Source organism: Passer domesticus, chromosome 2 (assembly GCF_036417665.1).
Source record: "Passer domesticus isolate bPasDom1 chromosome 2, bPasDom1.hap1, whole genome shotgun sequence".
NCBI lineage: Eukaryota > Metazoa > Chordata > Aves > Passeriformes > Passeridae > Passer > Passer domesticus.
The window spans coordinates 33394404-33413451 of record NC_087475.1 but is presented as its reverse complement, the minus strand read 5'-3'; the positions used below and the strand labels follow the sequence as shown (position 1 = coordinate 33413451).

General features: G+C 37.6%; 1 protein-coding gene and 1 long non-coding RNA gene across 7 annotated transcripts in view; one reads left to right on the top strand and one right to left on the bottom strand.

Moving 5' to 3' along the window:
• The window catches only part of GABRG3 (gamma-aminobutyric acid type A receptor subunit gamma3), a 291286-nt gene that overhangs the window by 17591 nt on the left and 254647 nt on the right, over positions 1–19048 (bottom strand). The gene's annotated exons all lie outside the window — the stretch shown is intronic.
• Positions 9945–11622, top strand: LOC135293698 (uncharacterized). Its single transcript, XR_010355809.1, has 3 exons — positions 9945–9982; positions 10952–11105; positions 11350–11622. It is a non-coding gene; the product is annotated as an uncharacterized LOC135293698 (long non-coding RNA).

The window sequence follows — 19048 nt, the reverse complement described above, 5'->3', positions numbered from 1 at the left end:
CATCAATTCCCTGAAATATTTAAAATTATCTCGAGGCAAAGTAGAGAGTGATCAGTTTTCTATACAGGGAGCAAAACGTGCACCTTTAGGCAACCAATCTGGAGTAATTGAAATAGTATAGCAACGCTTCCCATGAAACCAAGATGACTGCTGGCTGTTTACCCACAGGACTTATATTAGCCTAAGTTTCTAGTTTGAAAGTAGGACACTGTTTAGAACAATAATGACTTCCTATATAATAACTGCTGTGGATTTTAATGAACAGTATTAAACTATAGCAATTCTTTTTTTACTTTTGAAGACTAAGGGTCTGTTGGCCCAAATTGCTAGAATTTTGCCTATGTTGCACCAAGAATGGCTCACATGAAGGTAAAATGTTTGAGCAGAATGCAACGCATTATTTTATTAAAAATAAATAAATTTTAAAATATACAAAATTAAATGTTGTAAATAATTTGTTTATTCAAATGTGACTATCTTATGTCACATTTTCATTCATCCTTGCATTATACTCTGAAGCTGACAATTAACTTAGAAAAAATATAAAATTATTAACTTTACAAAGACTGAAATATGAAAGTACAACGCATACACAAAGAAGATTCAACATGTGAATGAAGGTTACATGCCAATTGTCCACCACTAGAATTGCAGAATAATGAGGAGTGGCAGAGTTATCCATGTTGTTAATTAAACTCTTGCATGTTATCCATGCAAGAGTTTAATTTCAAAAGAAAAGCCTAGTCATTAAAATGAGGAGTCACACTGTGTGCCACAAGTATTACTTTGTTGATCAGCAAGACCACAGAGACTGAATCATCTTCCTCATTATCTTAATAAATCAAATTTATTTAATAGCAAGCAAACTAACTTTCCAGTCTTTAGTGCTTGTTTTACATTTTGTTTTTTCCATTTGGGAGCCAAGAGAAGTTAATCTTGCCATTAACTATTCACGTCACCCTGAACCTGTTTTCTGATCTTAGCTTCCCAAAGCTCCATCTTTTATTTCCTGGGTTAGGTTTCTCTTCTTTCTTAGTAAGTTGAAAGTTTTCTAATCAGTATGTACAGAAGTTTCTGCAAAATGTTCACCAGAGAGGCTTGTTGGAAGAGATGCATGTGGAATTGGAAGCAAAACTATCGTGGCAGTGCTGGTGCCAACTGGAAATGTGCAAGTTTCTGGTTCAAGACATGACTCCAGATTCTGCACTGGCTGGAAAGAATATCTCAGTTCAAAGTCAGGCAGAGACACAGGCAGTATTACAAAACCCAACCCTGCCTAATTTAGATTATGGGAATTGTTCAGCCTGGAAAAGAGAAGGCTTCAGAAGACCTAATTGTAGCCTTCTAATACCTGAAGGGACCCTAAGAAAGATGGAGACTCTTTTCAAGAGCATAAGAACAAGTGGAAATGGATTTAAAATGAAAGAAAGCACTATTAGATTCAATGTTAAGAAAAATTCTTTACTGTGAATGTGGTGAGACACCGAAGCAGGTTGCCCAGTGAAGTTGTGGGTGACCTGCCCCTGGGAGAGTTCAAGGCCAGGTTGGATGGAGCTCTGATCAGCCTGGTCTGGTGCAAGGCATCCCTGCCCATGGCAATGGTGTTGGAAGAAGATGGTCATGAACGTCGCTTGCAACAAGCCATTCTGTTATTCTATGACTCTATGATTCAAAATCAGATAGAAGGGTCATGTGAGCCAGCTCTTTTCACATCCCAGGCATTCATCCCACCTCAGAGATATGCCTTGTGGAGAGTCAAGCTATCTTTTTACTAGAACTACTAGGAAGAAAAGAAAGATGGATTGTGATTACTTCAATTACACTGCCTACAATTAATACTTCATCAGTCGGTCTGTCTTCAGAGCTGGTATCCCATCCTAACATGACTTTATCTCCAGCCTGGTATGGAGGAAGTTTCAACTTTGGAAGATCCAAAAACTCTACAAAATGGTAGAAGAAAGAGCTTAATGTACTTAATGACTCCAAAATCAGCTATCATTAAGATAAAGACATGGGTGAGAACAGGATTTTGTAGCTCTTCTGAGAAAACTGTAGGACAAATAAGAGTCATGAAAGTATCATTAAAAATACCTTTATCTTCTTCAGCATCATTACACATAATGAAGAAATGCTGAAGACTTATTGCAGACTTATTCTGACTCCTCCAAAATGAGTTGGTCAACAGGACTTTTCATAGGTGGGAAAAATTTTTGCTCCACAGTAGACTAGAACAAATGCTTGCAAGACAAAAGGAAGAATAAAATGATCAAGATCATGCTGTCGCTTAAGGGTTAGTCTTAGATTCCCCTATGCTGCTTTGGCATTTAGGTATTCCCTGGTGACACCTGGATTTTGTGCTTGGATGGAAGCTTGTGTGCAGCAGAGAGAGACATTTACACCTTATTTCAAGTGCTCCTGAAGTGGTAACAAGCACTGCTACACTAACACATTTTTGCTTAAGCTGCACGTTTAACCTCACAAAAAATGTGTACTGGGCTTCAGAGGTGTTGTTTTCACATGTATTGCCATAGCAGCAATGTGACGAGATGTCTAGTCACAGGCAAGGATCATAGGCACTAGATCAAAAAAGCTTTCTGTGTCTCAAAGATCTCTTGTTTGAGTTCATACTTTCCTTTGGCATTATCATGATGTGTCTGTGTGTGCGCGCGTGCATGTACTAGAGTAGTGTAGCCTAGATTTGCTTTTCAGCTCTTATATTTGAAAAGCAAAATTTTCAGAAATACATTCATTCCATGATGCCAAATCACTGCTAAAGTTTCCCATTATCACAGACAAATTACTGTATCAGTACACAGTGGAAAAAAACCCCCTCATACCTAAACCTACAACCCTAATAGCACTGTTTGTGCCGGTAGAAATCGTGTTTAATTATAAGTATACACATATGTATTAGCATGCATAATAAAAATCAAATATTGTTAGATTATAATGTGAAAAACAAAGACCAGATTCCAGGTGGTCTCAAGGCAAAAGAATTTTTAAAGTGAAGTAAGACCAAGGTGTTTTCCTAACCTGGAAGAACCACAAGATATTATGTTGGGTTTATTGCCTTGTGTAACATCAAGAATATAATAATAAGAAACATGTTTTTACTTGAGGCTATCAACTTTTTTATCACCATAAAATAATTTAATTTTTTTCTGTTTGTTCTTCCTTCCTAAACTTTCATTTTCTTTGATGCGAATAGCCCTTTCAAAATAGTTTTGTAAAATGACAATTTTGTTAAATGAACTTTAAAAGCCTGTTTTTAAAAGTTAGTAACAATATTTTCAGCACATAAAGTTATTACATCCTCTGATTTTGGCATTTATTATTGAATCTGGAAAATAACTGGATTTGTTCAAAGTCCTAACTTTATATTGACTGGTTTTTCCCCAGAATCATTGGAATACATATGTTGTATAATGGAACTTTTCAAGAGGAACTGAAATTAAATAAGCAAAAGACCCAATAAATTAAGACTTAAATTAATTGTGCACCAGAGTAATTTGAAACCTATCAGTCAGTACTTCTTGTACCCCAAGCAATTCTTTATGTGCCATTGACAGTTGAATCTGACAGTTTCAAAGGCAGTTGCTTTTGATTCCACTGCAATCATTTCACTCTCTGTATCCCATATTTTCTGTTAAGTGTCTGGGATACTTTGAATGTACTCAGGAGATGAATCATGTTCCATGAATACAATTGACCTCCAGATTAAATTTAAAAAAATAGAAATTCAAACAATAGAAGATTTGAAAAAAATACTACTATTTTAGCATTTGGTGTCATTATCAAGACTCTTTTATTTGCATAAATAAAATTTACCTGTTTATATATTATGTAAGCTGTCCTGCCAAATACAGCTATTCTTGCAGTCTTTGCAGTCATAAGTACTGTATATAAAGCTCTCCTCCCTCTAAGCCATGTGAAACTGTAGCATGTTATTCATCTATGAGGTATTACAAGCTCCAGAATTGCTCTCAGGAGGTTCAGGCCTATTAACTTTAGACACAATGACATTTTCATTTTGCAACATGAAGTACCATTTCATCTATTCTTTGAAACATGGAACCACTGAAAACAAAGGAATTTTAATTTGGCTGTTGTAAGGTATAAGTAATATTGTAAAATCCTTCAAAAATGCAGTTTCATCTAGCCATATAATGGGAATAAAAATGTATAATATCGTAAGTGGACTTTGATCCATGATTACCAGTCTAGTTCAATTTCTGCCTTATCAGTAGAAAAGTTACACACATAATCTCTATTTAAATTAATGTATCAATCTGAGAGAAAATCAATATACAAATACGGCACGGCATGACATGATCCATTACTACTATTCCTAAGAAGCCTTGCTATTTTCCATACATAGGTTTTCTTTTGTGTTTGAACAATAGAAGTGAAAAATAGCAGATGAAGTAAAAACAACAATAAATTACCATAGCTGCCAATGTCAGTGCAAGTAGATGAAGGATCAGAGTGAAAATGAATGTCTTTTATGTAGGAATCTTTTCCTGAGAGGGTTTATTGATGAGCTGCGCAATGCTTTTTGAACAGGATATTTTTTCACATTCCACAGAGCATCAAATACTGTAGCACATCTGAGGATACACAACATTAATAACTCTTGCTTTCACTTTGCTCTCAAAAAGCACTGAGAACCCCAAGTTTCAAGACATCCGTCAATGCCAATCACTTCTCATTTATTTCTAGTATTGAAATTCTTACTCACAAGAGCTGTTTGTGGGAGGAGGCCCATTTGTATTGCATTGGTTACACAGTCCCACAGGACTGGATTTGGTGGGTTTGCAATTCCCAAACCATTTGAAATACTTTTAAATTAGCCATCAAAAAATCCCATGTAAAAATTTTCAAATAAAATGTTATCTTTTTCTTCCTCAGAATTTCTTTTTAGACATTAAATAAAGAAAAACCCTAAACAAAAAACCATTTTGCTTCACTTGATATTCTTTTTTGCTTAAGAAAAATGTTCATGAGTTTGGCCTTGTTCACAATCATTGTGACTGTATTATATTACTGTGACATTTTTTTATATAATCATGGAATGGAGTAGCCTGTTTCTTTCTATCTGTCCTGACATCTACTCCACCTCAACTATCCCTAACATACACTCTTGTAGATAAGAGTATCTTTAAAGAGTATCTCCCTGTTGGAAGCCCTTCCCTGCTGGTCATGCCGTGTTCTGAAGAAGACTATGGTGATTATTTGGATAAATTCTCTGAATGGTATGAGTTTTTTCTGAAGAAAGCACAGCTGCAAACCCCAAAGTTATTGATAAAGTGGAACATCTTTTAGAAAGGCATCCTATCTTTATTTTAAGAAATTCCAGCAGTAGAGTTGCACTGCAAGCCTTGAAGTCCTTTCAATGCCTAGTTATTCTCATAGGGAAAAACAAAGGAGTCTGTTTCAACTGAGTTTTTAAACTGAGACTTAGTCTGCAGTCATCTAGCATCAACTCAGACCTTGAGCCTTAGTATATCTTTGCTGAACTGCTGAAGCATTTTTAGCCAGTTTTGTTTTTCTCATGCAGGCATTTAGGGATAGCAATCTTATTACTCTTTATCCATCAAGATAAACACTTATGGTCTCTTGACAGGAGGAATTATTTCCAGTCTCTGATAAGCTTTCTGTCACTTTCATGGGCTCCACAACTTTTCAAAATAATTCTTGAAGTGCAGGCATCAGAATCAGAACTTAATTTAATAGCAGCTGCATTAATATAACTCATAAAATATATGTTATATGCTACAATATATTAACATCCTTCTTCAAGAAAATAATCATTCTCTGAGCACATATGCAAAACCTGTGCTTGGTATTTTGGCCATACCTTCAAAAAAGGAATATATTTTGAATAACTATTAATTTACAAGAAGTATTACATAGCCTTTAGACCTGCAGCACCCAGAATGGCAGGTCCAATTCTGGAAAAGCAAAATCATTAGGCTTCAATTCTAAGTACCTGCTTCAAACTTGAATAAAAGTTCTGAAGTACAGAAATACATATTGTCACTTTCATCCAGGCTGCAGAACTATGTGACTTGTAGCTACTATTGACCATTCCCCCAAGCTTTTGTCACTTATAAACTTAATAAGTCTCAATGCTATTATTGCCTCTCTGTCATTAAAAGAAGTATTAAGTAGGATCAAGCCAAAAGATGTAGTATCTCAACAGAATGTCCTGGCAAATAATGGGGTTTTTTTCTAGTTATGTCATAAATCTTACCAAGTGGTCAAAATTTGGTAATGTATATGTGACACTGATTTTCTTATCATTGTAGCTTCTTAATCAAAATGTCATACTGCATCATGTACAAATGTATGTTATATCACCAGAAATGTATAAGCTCCGAAAATGACACTGAGCTTGTTTGACAGGAATTATTTTCTATGAATGAATGTTTATTGGTTATAATTATATTACCCCCTACATTTGTATGAATCTATTCCAGGATCAGCTGTTCCATAACTTTGCTCAAGACAAATGCCAAGATTAAAAAACAGTAAATACTTTGTTAATTTTATTTAGACTTCTGAAACTTCTGGAACAGGGAAAAAATTATTTGTCCTCAAACCCTCAAGCTTTTGTCAGCTCTTTAAACTATTACTATCAAGTCATCAAAGGATATGTTAAGCAAAGAATGAATTAATGAAGAGATTGTGCTGGGCAAGTAGCTAGTAACTTCAGAATAGAATAGAATAGGATTGTTTTGGTTGGAAGGGACCTACAACAATCATCTAATCCAATTCCCTGACTAGTTCAGGACTGACTAGAGGTTAAAGCCTGTTTTTAAGGCTATTTTCCAAATAATGCTAAACACTGATAGGCTTGTGGCACCAACCACCTCTTTAGGAGGCCTGTTCCAGTGTTTTATCACCCCCTCTGTAAAGAAATGCTTGCTAATGTCCAATCTGAACCTCCCCTGGCACAGTTTTAAACCATTCCCATGTGTCCTATCACTAAACACCAGGAAGAAGAGCTCAACATGTCCCTCTCCTCAGGGAGCTGCTGAGAGCAATGAAATCACCCCTTTGTCTCCTTCTCTCCAAACCAGATAAACCCAAAATCCCCATCTGGTCCTTACAAGACATGACCTCCAGCCCTGTCACCAGCATTGTTGTGCCCTTCTCTGGATGCATTCAAGGACATTCATATCCCTGTTACATTGCAGTATTTGTTTTTCACAACAAGTATTGATTACTTGCATTAAAAGAAAAGCAAGAGTTGGTTTATCTTTTATACTCTAACTTTCTAACTCACATCAAATTCCTGCATGCTGGAGATGTTGCCATTTTAGTTAGGAAATAGTAAAGGCAAAGGCTGAGAGTTTCCAAAGAATGCTAGTATTTGCAGAAGGAGCTTTCTAGCACAGTCTTTCAGATTAAAGCCATCTGGCAATGGTATTTCTCATTTCACATTATAGGCAGATATGGGTTTTTTCCTACAAAGATATTTGGCAATCTGTAACAGATGCAAGCTTGTAATCTGTGTGCTGTCTTATCTGGTAGAATAAAGAAAAATATTGATCTGTATGCAGTCACTTATTCACTTCCAAGTCATTTGACAGCTGGAGAAAGATAATGCTACTTCGGACTGTTATTTTAGCTCTTTTTTTGCCTACTCAAGGCTTTCTAATTGTATTACTATCATTCTTTCTTGCATTCCAAGCAATAACTCTTTTGTCTTCAAGTTTCCTTGATATCCCCTTTTCAAATATATATTCATAATCAGGCCATGAGTATTGCCTTTCTTAATTTCCTCAGCTTGCACCTCTGATATAATGTAATGGTTTTGTTTTGGTTTTTTTTCCTTCACATTCCTTACTGCCTTTGTTCCCACATGCTATTAATAAATTAATTTTGTGATTTAAAAAATGCTCCCTTTTTTCTGATTTCTAGTAGTCATTTTTCTTTCTTGTACTGTTCTCCTGGATTGTCCAGTCATTCTGCCTGGTACGTCCAAGTTCCTATGTGAGGAATGAAAAAGCCAGCCTAAATCAAATTCCATCATCCAAATCCATCTACCTCTCATCTGTTCATCTCTATTTATGAATAATCTTTTTCATTTCTGAACACTGAGCTCAAACTTTCACTTGCTTTCATCAGAAGTTTTCTTTTATTTTGGTTCAACTCTCACTAAACTTGGCCAATAATGTTAACTTGAAATTGTTAAAGTCACAAATCAGCCCATATCTCTTGATATCCCTCCCCTCCAGGGAATTGTTGTGTATATTAACTATTTATCTATATCCGATATTCTGCAGTGGGAAATACTTAATTTACAGATCAATAACATGTACTGATTTTTAAGGGAGTCCTGTCAAATTAAATACTGTCAGAAAAACTACCAATGCTTTCCCTGTGGCAAAAGAAGAAATCTGTTTTCCCTAAGTACCATTCTGTAACACTTTTAAATAGGTCTCTTCACACTTGGGCAAGAGCCCACATCTTTTTACACCATCCCTGCATAACCTAAAAAAGGACAAGGGACCATAAAGAACTGCAGAGAGGAGAAAGGACTCCTGAAAAGGACTTCTAAAGAAAGGCATGAGCATGGCAAATGGTTCAGTGACACAAAGGTGATGTTTCATTCACAATTCACAGTTGTAGAATATAGCGACTGTAGTGAAGGATGATATCAATATCCATTGATGCCAGAAGTTAATTGGTTTTTGCAAACAAAACCAAAAGGTATTCTGTGTAGCAAAGCCAGACCAAACTTGGGATTTCTTTTTCAACTCTGCTAACTTTGTGAAGAGCATATGGTAAAGTCTTAGATTCTTACTTCATAGGTTCCAGTTTTCCTCAAGTCAGTTCATGCAATTACCTTAAAATGTATGAGTTTTGGGAGGGAGTGGAGTGGCCTTATGTACTTCAATGGATGAATCACCACTAGCTGCTTATTCACACAGGCCTGGTTGAAGAGGACTGTATATCAGGTATGTGCAAATTAAAGAGAGCCTAAGATAAACTCTGACTGTGAGTACAAAGCTGGAAAATTCAGAAACTTGAACCAACTGGTTGTAAGATGAGAGCAATTTGAGAATGGCTAAATATGCCATTTATTTTTTTAACTGTTTAATGCCTGTGCTGTGGTAGTTGAAGTTCCAGCCAGCAGACAGAAGCAAAGAACAGAGTATATGATTTAAAGATACTTTTTTCCCAAATCATGTAATCACAGAATGGTTTGGATTGGAAGCAACCTTAAAGGCCATCTAGTTCCAGCCCTCCTGCCATGGGCAGGGATACCTCCAGTAGAACAAAGTATCATTCAACATGGCCTTTAACACTTCCAGCGACAGGGCAGACCATCCTCACAATAAAGACTTTCTTCCTTGTATCTAATCTAAACCTACCCTCTTTAAATTCAAAGCTACTCCCTCTTGTCCTGTCTCTACATGTCCTTGTAAAAAGTTCTCCAGCTTTCTTGTAGCCCTTTTAGGTACTGGAAGGTGCTGTAAGATCTCTCTGGTGGCTCCTCTACTTTATGCTGAACAACCTCAGCTCTCTCAGCCTGTCTTCATAGAAAAGATGCTCTAGTCCTCTCATCAGCCCCTACGATCACACTGAAATCCTTCTTCCTCTCCTAATGCAATGGGTCATCCCTCTTAAGTGTGCAGAGTCATGAGGTGGTTCTGTAAGGGCACCCTAACCCGTGCCTGTTGCTGGTCCTTGCCCTAGCAAGCATCCATTCTTCTGCATGTGGGGCTGTGTGTCCACTGCAGACCGTCCTTTGAACCAGCTGTCTACTTCCTTCTCAACCTCCCCGATGTTACACAGGCCTGCTGTCCCTGTCCCAGAATTGTCCAGGCTCTATCCACATGTGAGCTCCACACTGCTGCCTCTCCCCTCAGCAGCTCTGTGTAGGCCAACACTGGGGTAGGTCAGGCAGACCCTTTGGGGTGGCCCCTGCCATATCTCCTGGCCCCACTCACACCTCATCAGCCACTCTTCTGTGAGTTGTCAGCTCCTGGCCAGTCTCAGGGATCCCCTGGGGTTTCCTTGGCTCAGGAAATCCCTTTCTATGCCAAGATCCCCTGCTCCACTGAAGAACATGCTTGCACCAGAGCTACTCACTTCAGGGAGTCTGGGAAAGATCACATTTTCATGCATGTTTGGTTGAAAGCACCAAGTCGAGTTCATCCATGTGAAAGGACTGAGTTAAAAACTTGAAGAGCTACACTGGTGGAAAGGCTGTGGAAAGGCTGGAGGCTGGCAGTTCATAGTAGTTGTGTATGTCTGGTTGTACTGCTTGTTTTCAGCATGAACAGCCTTCCTTGCTGTGCCTCGCAGGCCTGGGACCTGTAACCATGCCCTGCCTGCCCTGCCTTCATGTAACCAGATATGAACTCCAGCCCGATGAACATTTTGTGTTGATGATAGCTTAAATATTTGGTAGCACTTTCAAAAGGTCTTCACCCTGTTGTGAATCAGATTTCTAAGTCACTTATGCCATGTATTTACCAGGTAATTGGATGAGCATGATGGAGGCCTTAAGCTCAGCTTGTCCTGGCACCAGCCCACACTGCTGCTTTGGGCAGGCCTTGTTAACACTGATGGGTTTCCAGTCCTAGTGGGATCACTTTGGGACCACTGCTACTGTGCATCTGCAGCATGCAAGCTCCCCATGGCCCTCTCAGCTCCACAGGTTGACCAACAGACACTTCTGAGAGTTTTCTCCTATAAACACTAGTTTTAAATATGTAAACAGAATCTGTTTGCACGGGTAATCTAAAGCAGAGTATAGGACTTAGATTCCATATTTCACTCAAATTACATCTTCTGAAGAAAAGTGTAGGAATGTTTCAATTTTTGGAGGATTTAGGACTGCAAAAATGAAGTGTTTGATGTGGTACCTGAGGGCCAGCCAAAAATTTCATTTACAGTGTTAATTTAAGCCTCTGATTTATTTTTTTTTTCACAGCCAGCAGTCTCTGCCCTGAGCTTTGCTTCCACAGATGAATCTGAATGAAGCATGGGGAGAAAATACCACATGCACAAAATGGTAACAGCATAGAAATAACTAGCTGGGGAAGATATGATTCAGACCTGTGAGAAGTAAACTCAGGAATTTAAAGGTTAGGGTCCCATTTAAATAACCAATACGCCTTTGAAACCTGACCACACAAACAACAGCCATCACATTTAACTACTACTTTGCCTAAGACCTATCTGAGCAACTCTCTACTTTGAGAAAGAAGCATAAAATAAGTTTTTCATATATCTTCCTGTCCTGGTTTTGATCAGGAGAAGTTGATGTTTGCAGTAGCTATGGTGACGCAGCTGTGGATGTGTCTAAGAGGTTATTCCTTACCAATTTAGGTAATTTCCCGGGCTGGGAGAGAACAAGGCAAGGCAGGACGGGATACGTCTGGACTCTCCCTTCTTTCAGAGGAGATGGGTGTTCTTTTCTGGTTGGGAAAAACATGCTGGAAGGAGCAGTGAGGTGGCACCATCTGCGGTTACATTGCATTGTGAAAGACTTGGTGAGCATTTTGCTCATAAATCTCTCTCTTTTGCACATTTCTGTTATTAATATTGTTTCTGTTACTACTCCTTTTTCTTATCTCAATGCTGTTCCAAGTGAATTATTTTTATTTTAACCCATAACCTTTAGCTTTTGTATCTTCCACTGGACAGGGGAGGAGAGTGAGCAGGGTGGAGAGGGATCGCTTCTCCTGAACCATGACACTCCTCCACAGTTCCATTTTAGAAACCACCAGACTGGAGAATGAAGTACGTCATTTGTACAAGTTGCTCACAGTTCTCAGCAAGACAATTAACATTCATGATGCTTTGTATGTATCAACCTGAGGGGAAGAGTCAGCTCAAGGAGAAAGAGGAGTCTTAAATTTCACCCTGGGAAGGCATAACCAAGTAACCAAGTGTTATGGCTGAATCTTTGTTGACAGCACCTGTTTACTGAACACTAGTTCTTGACATTTTAGTGATTTGCAACGCATGAAATATTTAAGAAGGGCATTAGATTAGCCCAGGGTAGAGATTGGAACTGCATAAATAGATGCTCAAGCAGAACATGTATACAAGGAGTAAAGTTCCTGTGTACACTTGCTCCAATAAACAGCCTTTTGAGGAAAAAAAACAAAACTACAGCAGGACCAAACCATTGGGCCTATCCTTTTTTATCCTTCCCTTCTTTTTTTAAATTTTATTTTTAACTCTACTTGGGTAAAAGGCTACTGTGCTAAGTCCCTACATCATTTAGCCCCTGAAATTAGGTGTCTCTGGCACTGCCCATCAGTTATGGAAAACTTTGAGTACATAAGTAAAATGTTAGTGAGTTGCTAATGACACGTGCAACCTCCTTAAACTGTCATGAAATGAATAGGAGACACTGCTAAAACTGAAGTGCCTGGAAGAGCCTGAAAGAGCACTTGTGATGCAAGTAGGTTGCTTTTCCATTAATATTTCAGTGTCTTTTTAGGACAAGGACCACAATATTCATACATACCAAACTGAAAATGGAAGTTCACCTATGAGCACTGCCTGAAGTTTTTATTGTTTTTTATGTGTAGCTGCCTTTGGTCAGCATTTCCCAGAGATTTTAGGGATGCATGGGTCAACTGTGAGAGAAGTGATTTTTTTTTCAAAAACACTCCTATCTTGGAGAACTCTTTATTTGCAGAAATTTCTGAAATATTACCTTAAAAAGCAGAAGAAATTTATACCCTTGGTATATTTCTTAGTACATTTTTTAACCTGGTTTAATTTAAGCTGTTATTTTTGACAAGTTTGACATCAAATTAATTGCTTTGCCCATTTTGAAAAAGGCACATTTAAATAACCACAATAAAGGAAAAAAAAACCCCAATAACCTAAACCAAATCCCTTCTTATTCTGAAAATAACTCCAAAACAGCTCAATTATGAAACCTCTAACCACTTCACTCTTCATTTTCTCCTTGAATCAACCTTCTATCTCGTTTATTTCAGTTGGAGCTACCTACCCTCAGGCAGTCATCATTCTGTTTCATTATTTCTTTATTATGATTATTTTCCTACTTTGAGCAATGAGAGAGATGCAATTTTGCTCCAACTCAACCTATCAAACACTTTTTTTTCACCTCTATCACACTCCCTCTTAGCTTATGAATTACTTTGGAAATTATCACTTCAAAAGTTTTCTCTACATTGAATTTTAATGTTAGAAAAAGCAATTTGTTCTTTAAATAATCATTAAACAGAGCTTTTTGATTAAGCCAATGGGACCAATGAATAATGTTGTCATTTAAATACCAGACAGAGCAATCTATACTCTTAACAAGATAACATACATGTCTCCATCAGAAATGGCAAAGATAATTGGTTCCCATGAGCACACAGAAATATATTCCTATTCTGGTAACATCTTTTATGATATCCATGAATTACTAATTTTAAATGGTTTTAATCAAAGTCTGGATGATTTCATGCAGTAGACAATATTTTTTTAAAATTCTTATACAATTCCATGGACATGAAAATATAGAAACTTAAAATATAACTGTTAGGACTGAAGCAATATATGCAGTTAGCAGCTAAAAATTGCAAATTTATAATTTGGTTAATCTTGGTATGTAAAATTATGATTTGGTTAATCTTGGTATATATACTGGTCCCTGCCCTCCCACCCTCTCAACCTTGAAAGTAATGAACTTCAGCAATAACTAATAATCCCAGCTCATGATTATACGTCTATTCCATCCTTGAATGGATTTCTACATAACCACATAATAATCCAGATGTTTAGGAAACAAAAATGGTGAGTTGGAGGCCAGGAGAGATGGGATTATTCCTTACCATAGACATTAAGGCAGTCCTAGATCTGGAGCATCCAATCTGCACACCTTCTAATCTAACTGCAACATTTCTTAGGTAGTGAAAGATTTGGGTAACTTTGAGCAAAACCAGCTATAAATCTAAACATAAAACTAAATCTGACACAATGTCTTTTCAGTTGTTGGCTGTTAGTCTCCTCCTTTGGAAATCATTTCTTGAAGAAAACTATCATTCCCTTATGGTTCTGGCTGTGATTGGAAAGGGTAATTCTTTTACGGGTTTTAACGGGTTCATGTTAAAACCAGCAGACTACAATGCTAAGAGCCGAAACCTTCTTTTTTGTTCCCTATGTTCTGCAAGGGTCTTTCAGCGCAAAACAGTATGTTTTTAATGCAGATTGCTGTGATTTTCCCTGCAGGAACCCAGCAAGTCACACAAAGCTTGATGCTCTGCCAGCAGGGTATATTACATTTTTCAGCAGCTCCTTCCAGGTAACAGTGAATGGCAAAAACAGAATGGTCAAAGCTTGGTGGTTGTTGCATTTAGGAGGTTGTTCATTTCATTTCTTGATTTTCATCCAATGTTTTGCTAGATTCAATAGCCTCTATTGAGTCTTTCCACTTCCTGACTGAAAAAAAAGGTTCCCCTGAATATTTTCTCTCCTTACTTTATTTGCAGATCATCCTGCAGACCTACTGATACCTGAGCTCAGTGAGTGTTACTAAGATAATATAGCACCTAATTCCAGAAACTGAAAAAACCAGATATTTTGCCATGTATTCATAAATGCATTGTTGACAGTGGAGGATTGGTGGGGTCTGACAGCCTTGGACTCCCTTCCAGGCTCTGAACAACAGTGTAATCCTTTCACCAAGTTTAATATATTCTACCTCTCTCCAGAGCCTTTCCTTGTTCACAGCTCCATCTTTCTAGCTGTTTGTGCAAATGGCTCCAGCACTAGTTCACCAGATTCTCATCCTATTCCCAACCACTCATTCCTGTTGTTTCCCCTCTTACTAGTATCCAGTCTTTCCTACACTGCATAGCTTCATTTCCTATGACAGAAGTTTTCTTACCCAGCCTTCCACAAACTCCTCTCTTTTTCATCTTTCTCCCTTCATGACCTGCTTGCTTCTCCATGGATATTATTGTTCTTGTTCAACCAGTCCCAGGCCCCTGAGCAGTTTCCAGTTTCTCATCACTTCCAAACTCTGTCCTCTCTTGAAGATTTTTAAGATTGTTTAATGATTTTATTAATGAACCGTGAACAATAATGAGGCCAAATCACCAAATGAGGCATGCTTTTAGGTTAATCCAGTCTGGAGAAGAACATGACCTGGGAGAGGTCTTTCCTTTTGGTGGCCTCACACAGCTGGAGCGAGAACACTTTAAACTTAACTAGCCCTCTTCCTCAAAATGATATATTTCAATGTAAAGCTATTTCCACAATTCAGTATTTTAAATCTTTTTTGGTTTACTTATGGACTAAAATCTTTTGCAAACATTGTTTCTTCCATTGGTCCTGGCCTCAGGAAAGAAGCAATGGAGCATTAAACAGATTCCTTAACTGACCAAAACTGCTAGAATTTAGCTACTTACATGGAGACTGGACTGCAGTTTTACAAATGTTGGGCAGGCCTGTTTATGATTTATATTTTTGGATTATATAGTTAAAGAAAAGAGAATAGAGGACTATGCATCTTCTTGACACTTACCATTAAGTCAGTATTTCATAGAAATGTTTCCAGGTGCTTAAGCATTTGCACAATGAGATTATATCAAGTATTAATGCTGTTTGGGTGGCTGGACATGTTTGATTAATAAAGCTGCCGCTTTTTATTATTAATGCTGGAAATCATCAGAGATCCTGTAATACTAATGATTGAGGCTGCATTTACATGGAATTGCAGAAGGAGAAAACTGTGTTTTATCATAAAGAAAAACAGTTCAGGCTTAATTACACAGACACTATGATAAAGAGGTTTTTCTGGCTTCCCCTCCCTCTTTTCTTTAGGCATATTTATTTAGAACTAAATACAAATCTCAGTTTTTATATTGTAGCTGAACAACTAAACCTTTCCTCTCCCTTTTCTTCCTTCAGTCTCCAGTTGTGCAGATATTTTCACGTTCCCTTTTTGCAGTAAAAAAATTGCATAAATACACCTGTAGTAGGAAATCAGTACTCTCAAATCATATATAATTAGAATATTGTCTTGCCTTTTAATTAAGTCTTGTAAACTTTGGTAAAATAATTTTAACTATTACATATTGAGTGGCTGTTATTTTTACAGCCCAATTAAACTGATGGAAGTTACCACACTAAATTCAAGGGAAGTCAAAACAGTGATCTGTTTGGTTTTGGTTTCCTTATTCTGGTAGTCCACTATAACATACATCTAACCCACAGATCTCATTCCAAGAAGGTCCCTACAAGTATTGTGAACACAGAAGACAATCTACCTCCTAAGTAGTTTGCCAAACTGATTTGACAGCATGAAAAGTTAGTAGTGTCAGAAGAAAAAAAAAGACAAAACCAAGGAAAAAAACAGTCAGCCAAAAATAAAGAGGAGAACAGAAAACCTTTAAAAGTTCAGGTTTTGTTTGGTTTTCTTTCTTTTCTTTTGATAGAATGTGATTTAAATACCCTGTGTTATTTAACTGGAGCTCTCATAATATGAAGTGGTGGGGAACAGGGTAGGCAAGGGGAAAAATAAAGGACCCTGAGGAAAGCAAATCAAGTTGAAATATTGCAAATTTTATCTATTGTCAAACTGTGAGTATTTTGGGTCAGTTCTGATTTGTCAGTAAACCCATGATCACAGTCTCCCAACAGAAGAGGCCTAGGGACCAGTAAGGTAAATAAGTCAAAGAGAAAGCCTTTCATCATGCATAATAACACCCTGAACCTTAACTGCCCACTAGGATGTCTTCTGATTGCTTCCAGGAAAAACCTGGTATAAAAAAAAGATCACTAAAGCTAGAGCCAGTTTCCAGCTTTGTTGAACACTTGTATTTATGGGCAAGTCATTTCACCTTTGCTTCTCACTTTGTTGAACACTGAATCACCCTGCGCAAAATTTACTTTGTTCTGCTTTTCTCTCCCTTTTCCTTTTACAGCAGAAACTCTCTGAGGGAATCAGGCTTATTGAATTTCTTTGTCCATGCCTATAGATTCTTTAGAGTTAATACAATCCTGTAATTTTGCATTTCGTCTAGTGTGCAAAAGCCACTGAGCTGTTTTTCTTAACATAAAAAAATCTCTGTGAATCTAAAATGGGCCCAAGATATTCTATGTGCTGTGGTTTGATAAATCATTACATTAACAGCTTTCTGCACTGTAGAATCGACCCAAGGTAGAAGGAGAAAAGCAGAATAGAGACAGCCTTGAGACTGTGACTTCAAAACAGAAACAGTCTCATAGACTGCAGAGTCCCTAACAGGTGAAGCTGCCACTGCCAGAGTGACACCTTTTATTTCCTGCACTGCAAGAACATGCCATGAAACCATAAGCAACATCATTCATGCTTGCAGTTGAAGTGTTGATAAAAGTGTTTCGAGTTTCTTTGTGGCCCACAAGAAAGCATGATGGTCCAATGCACCATGGGTGTTGTACAGGACAGGGAATTCTATAGAGGTGGGAGTCAGTCTAGACAGAAAAGAAGTGAAATGCCATACTGCAATATAAGGGCCACCAGAGCAAGAGGAAATTCAGGCAGGAAAATATAACATTTGCAAAGATCCATGCTGATCTTAAATCTTTATTTGTTGTAGCAGATGGACGAGGGAAATCTATTACCATGTATGGAAAGAGATCTGTGTTTCTGAGTTTGAATCTGGACTACCATAACTTTGCCGACTGCAGAGTGGGAGCAGAATATGTCTGGAGAGACAGCAGCCACCTATACGACTAAAAAAGTGACATCTGTTATTCCTGTGGTTATTGGCTGGTATTTTCATGATGGACATAAAGGGGAGGGCAGTCTGTTGAACCTGTTATTCCTGAAATGCTGAACTAAGGTAATTTTTGATTGAGCAAAGATTACTTTCTGACTTTATTTCTGAGAACTTACTCAATCTCTCTCATTGTCCTTGCTGTCACAAATATCTGCTAATTATCTGTGATTCCATTTTTCTCCTCAGAATCGTAGAATTAGATTTTTATAAACAGAAATCTTAGATCTTTATTGATTTATTTATGCTGCATTACAGACCTATCATTGCATCCTGATACCTCCTCATTCCAAACACTAATTTGGCAATCATTCAACAATAATTTACTGATGATCTTTATTTGAGACCTTTCTCAGAGCCCTGGTTCTGCACTGCTCCAGCTGCCTGGATCTACATGTGTGACTGTGTAGAAAAGCTGAAATACAGCCATAATGATGTGTTGCCAGTGAGGGATACTGAATACTCCAGAGCTCTGTCAAACCCACAGCTTGTGTCCTGGTCCCTTTTGAAGGGTGGCAGGAGAGATTTAAGTCAGGAAAATGTGCATGGCTCTAATGCAGCATGACCCTTGTCAGGTGATGGTGTTGCACCTCTGGGTAGGGAAAGAATGGCAATGTCTGTGCTGAACAGAAAGAACAACAGCCAAGAACAAGGCAGGAGGGCTGTGGCAAAAGGTCAAGGGAGGTCTGATTCAAGCATGTGTTTAAAGGATAGTAGAAGCAAACTAGCATGGGAAGGACAGTAGTGCTAAGAGAAAATGGACTTTGGGACAAAGAAGTGGGAAAGAAAAATAGAAACAAGCAAAGAGGCCTGACAGCAAGGTGTGGAAATACAAGTTGGATTTGACACGATTGAGTCAAATTGGCATAAAATTGGTCAAAGCAGAGATTTTTGATTTTTTTTACATCTAAACCAGCATAGAGAGATTATAAGTAATTGCTTCTATTCACAGTGTGTCTTAGGTGGTTTTGATCCAACACCAGGAGGCATAAACTATATTTTTGTTGAATTTCATCCCATGATTAAAAGTTTTAAATTGTAATCAAGAAATGTGATGGACTGAAGAACACTTAATCCCCTATTTGATTAATATAACGTTCTAAGAATGTCCTTGAGTATTGTCAAATGAATTTGCTGTTATTTATTTGGTATTTAGTTGAATACTTTCAATAAATAATTTGTCAGTCTTTTGTGGTGCATCAAACACAATGGCACTGTCTGTGCCTTTAATGGCTGTCAGCTTTCCTAAATGGGAGAATAAAAAATGTATTTCAGAACAAAGCAAAACCAAA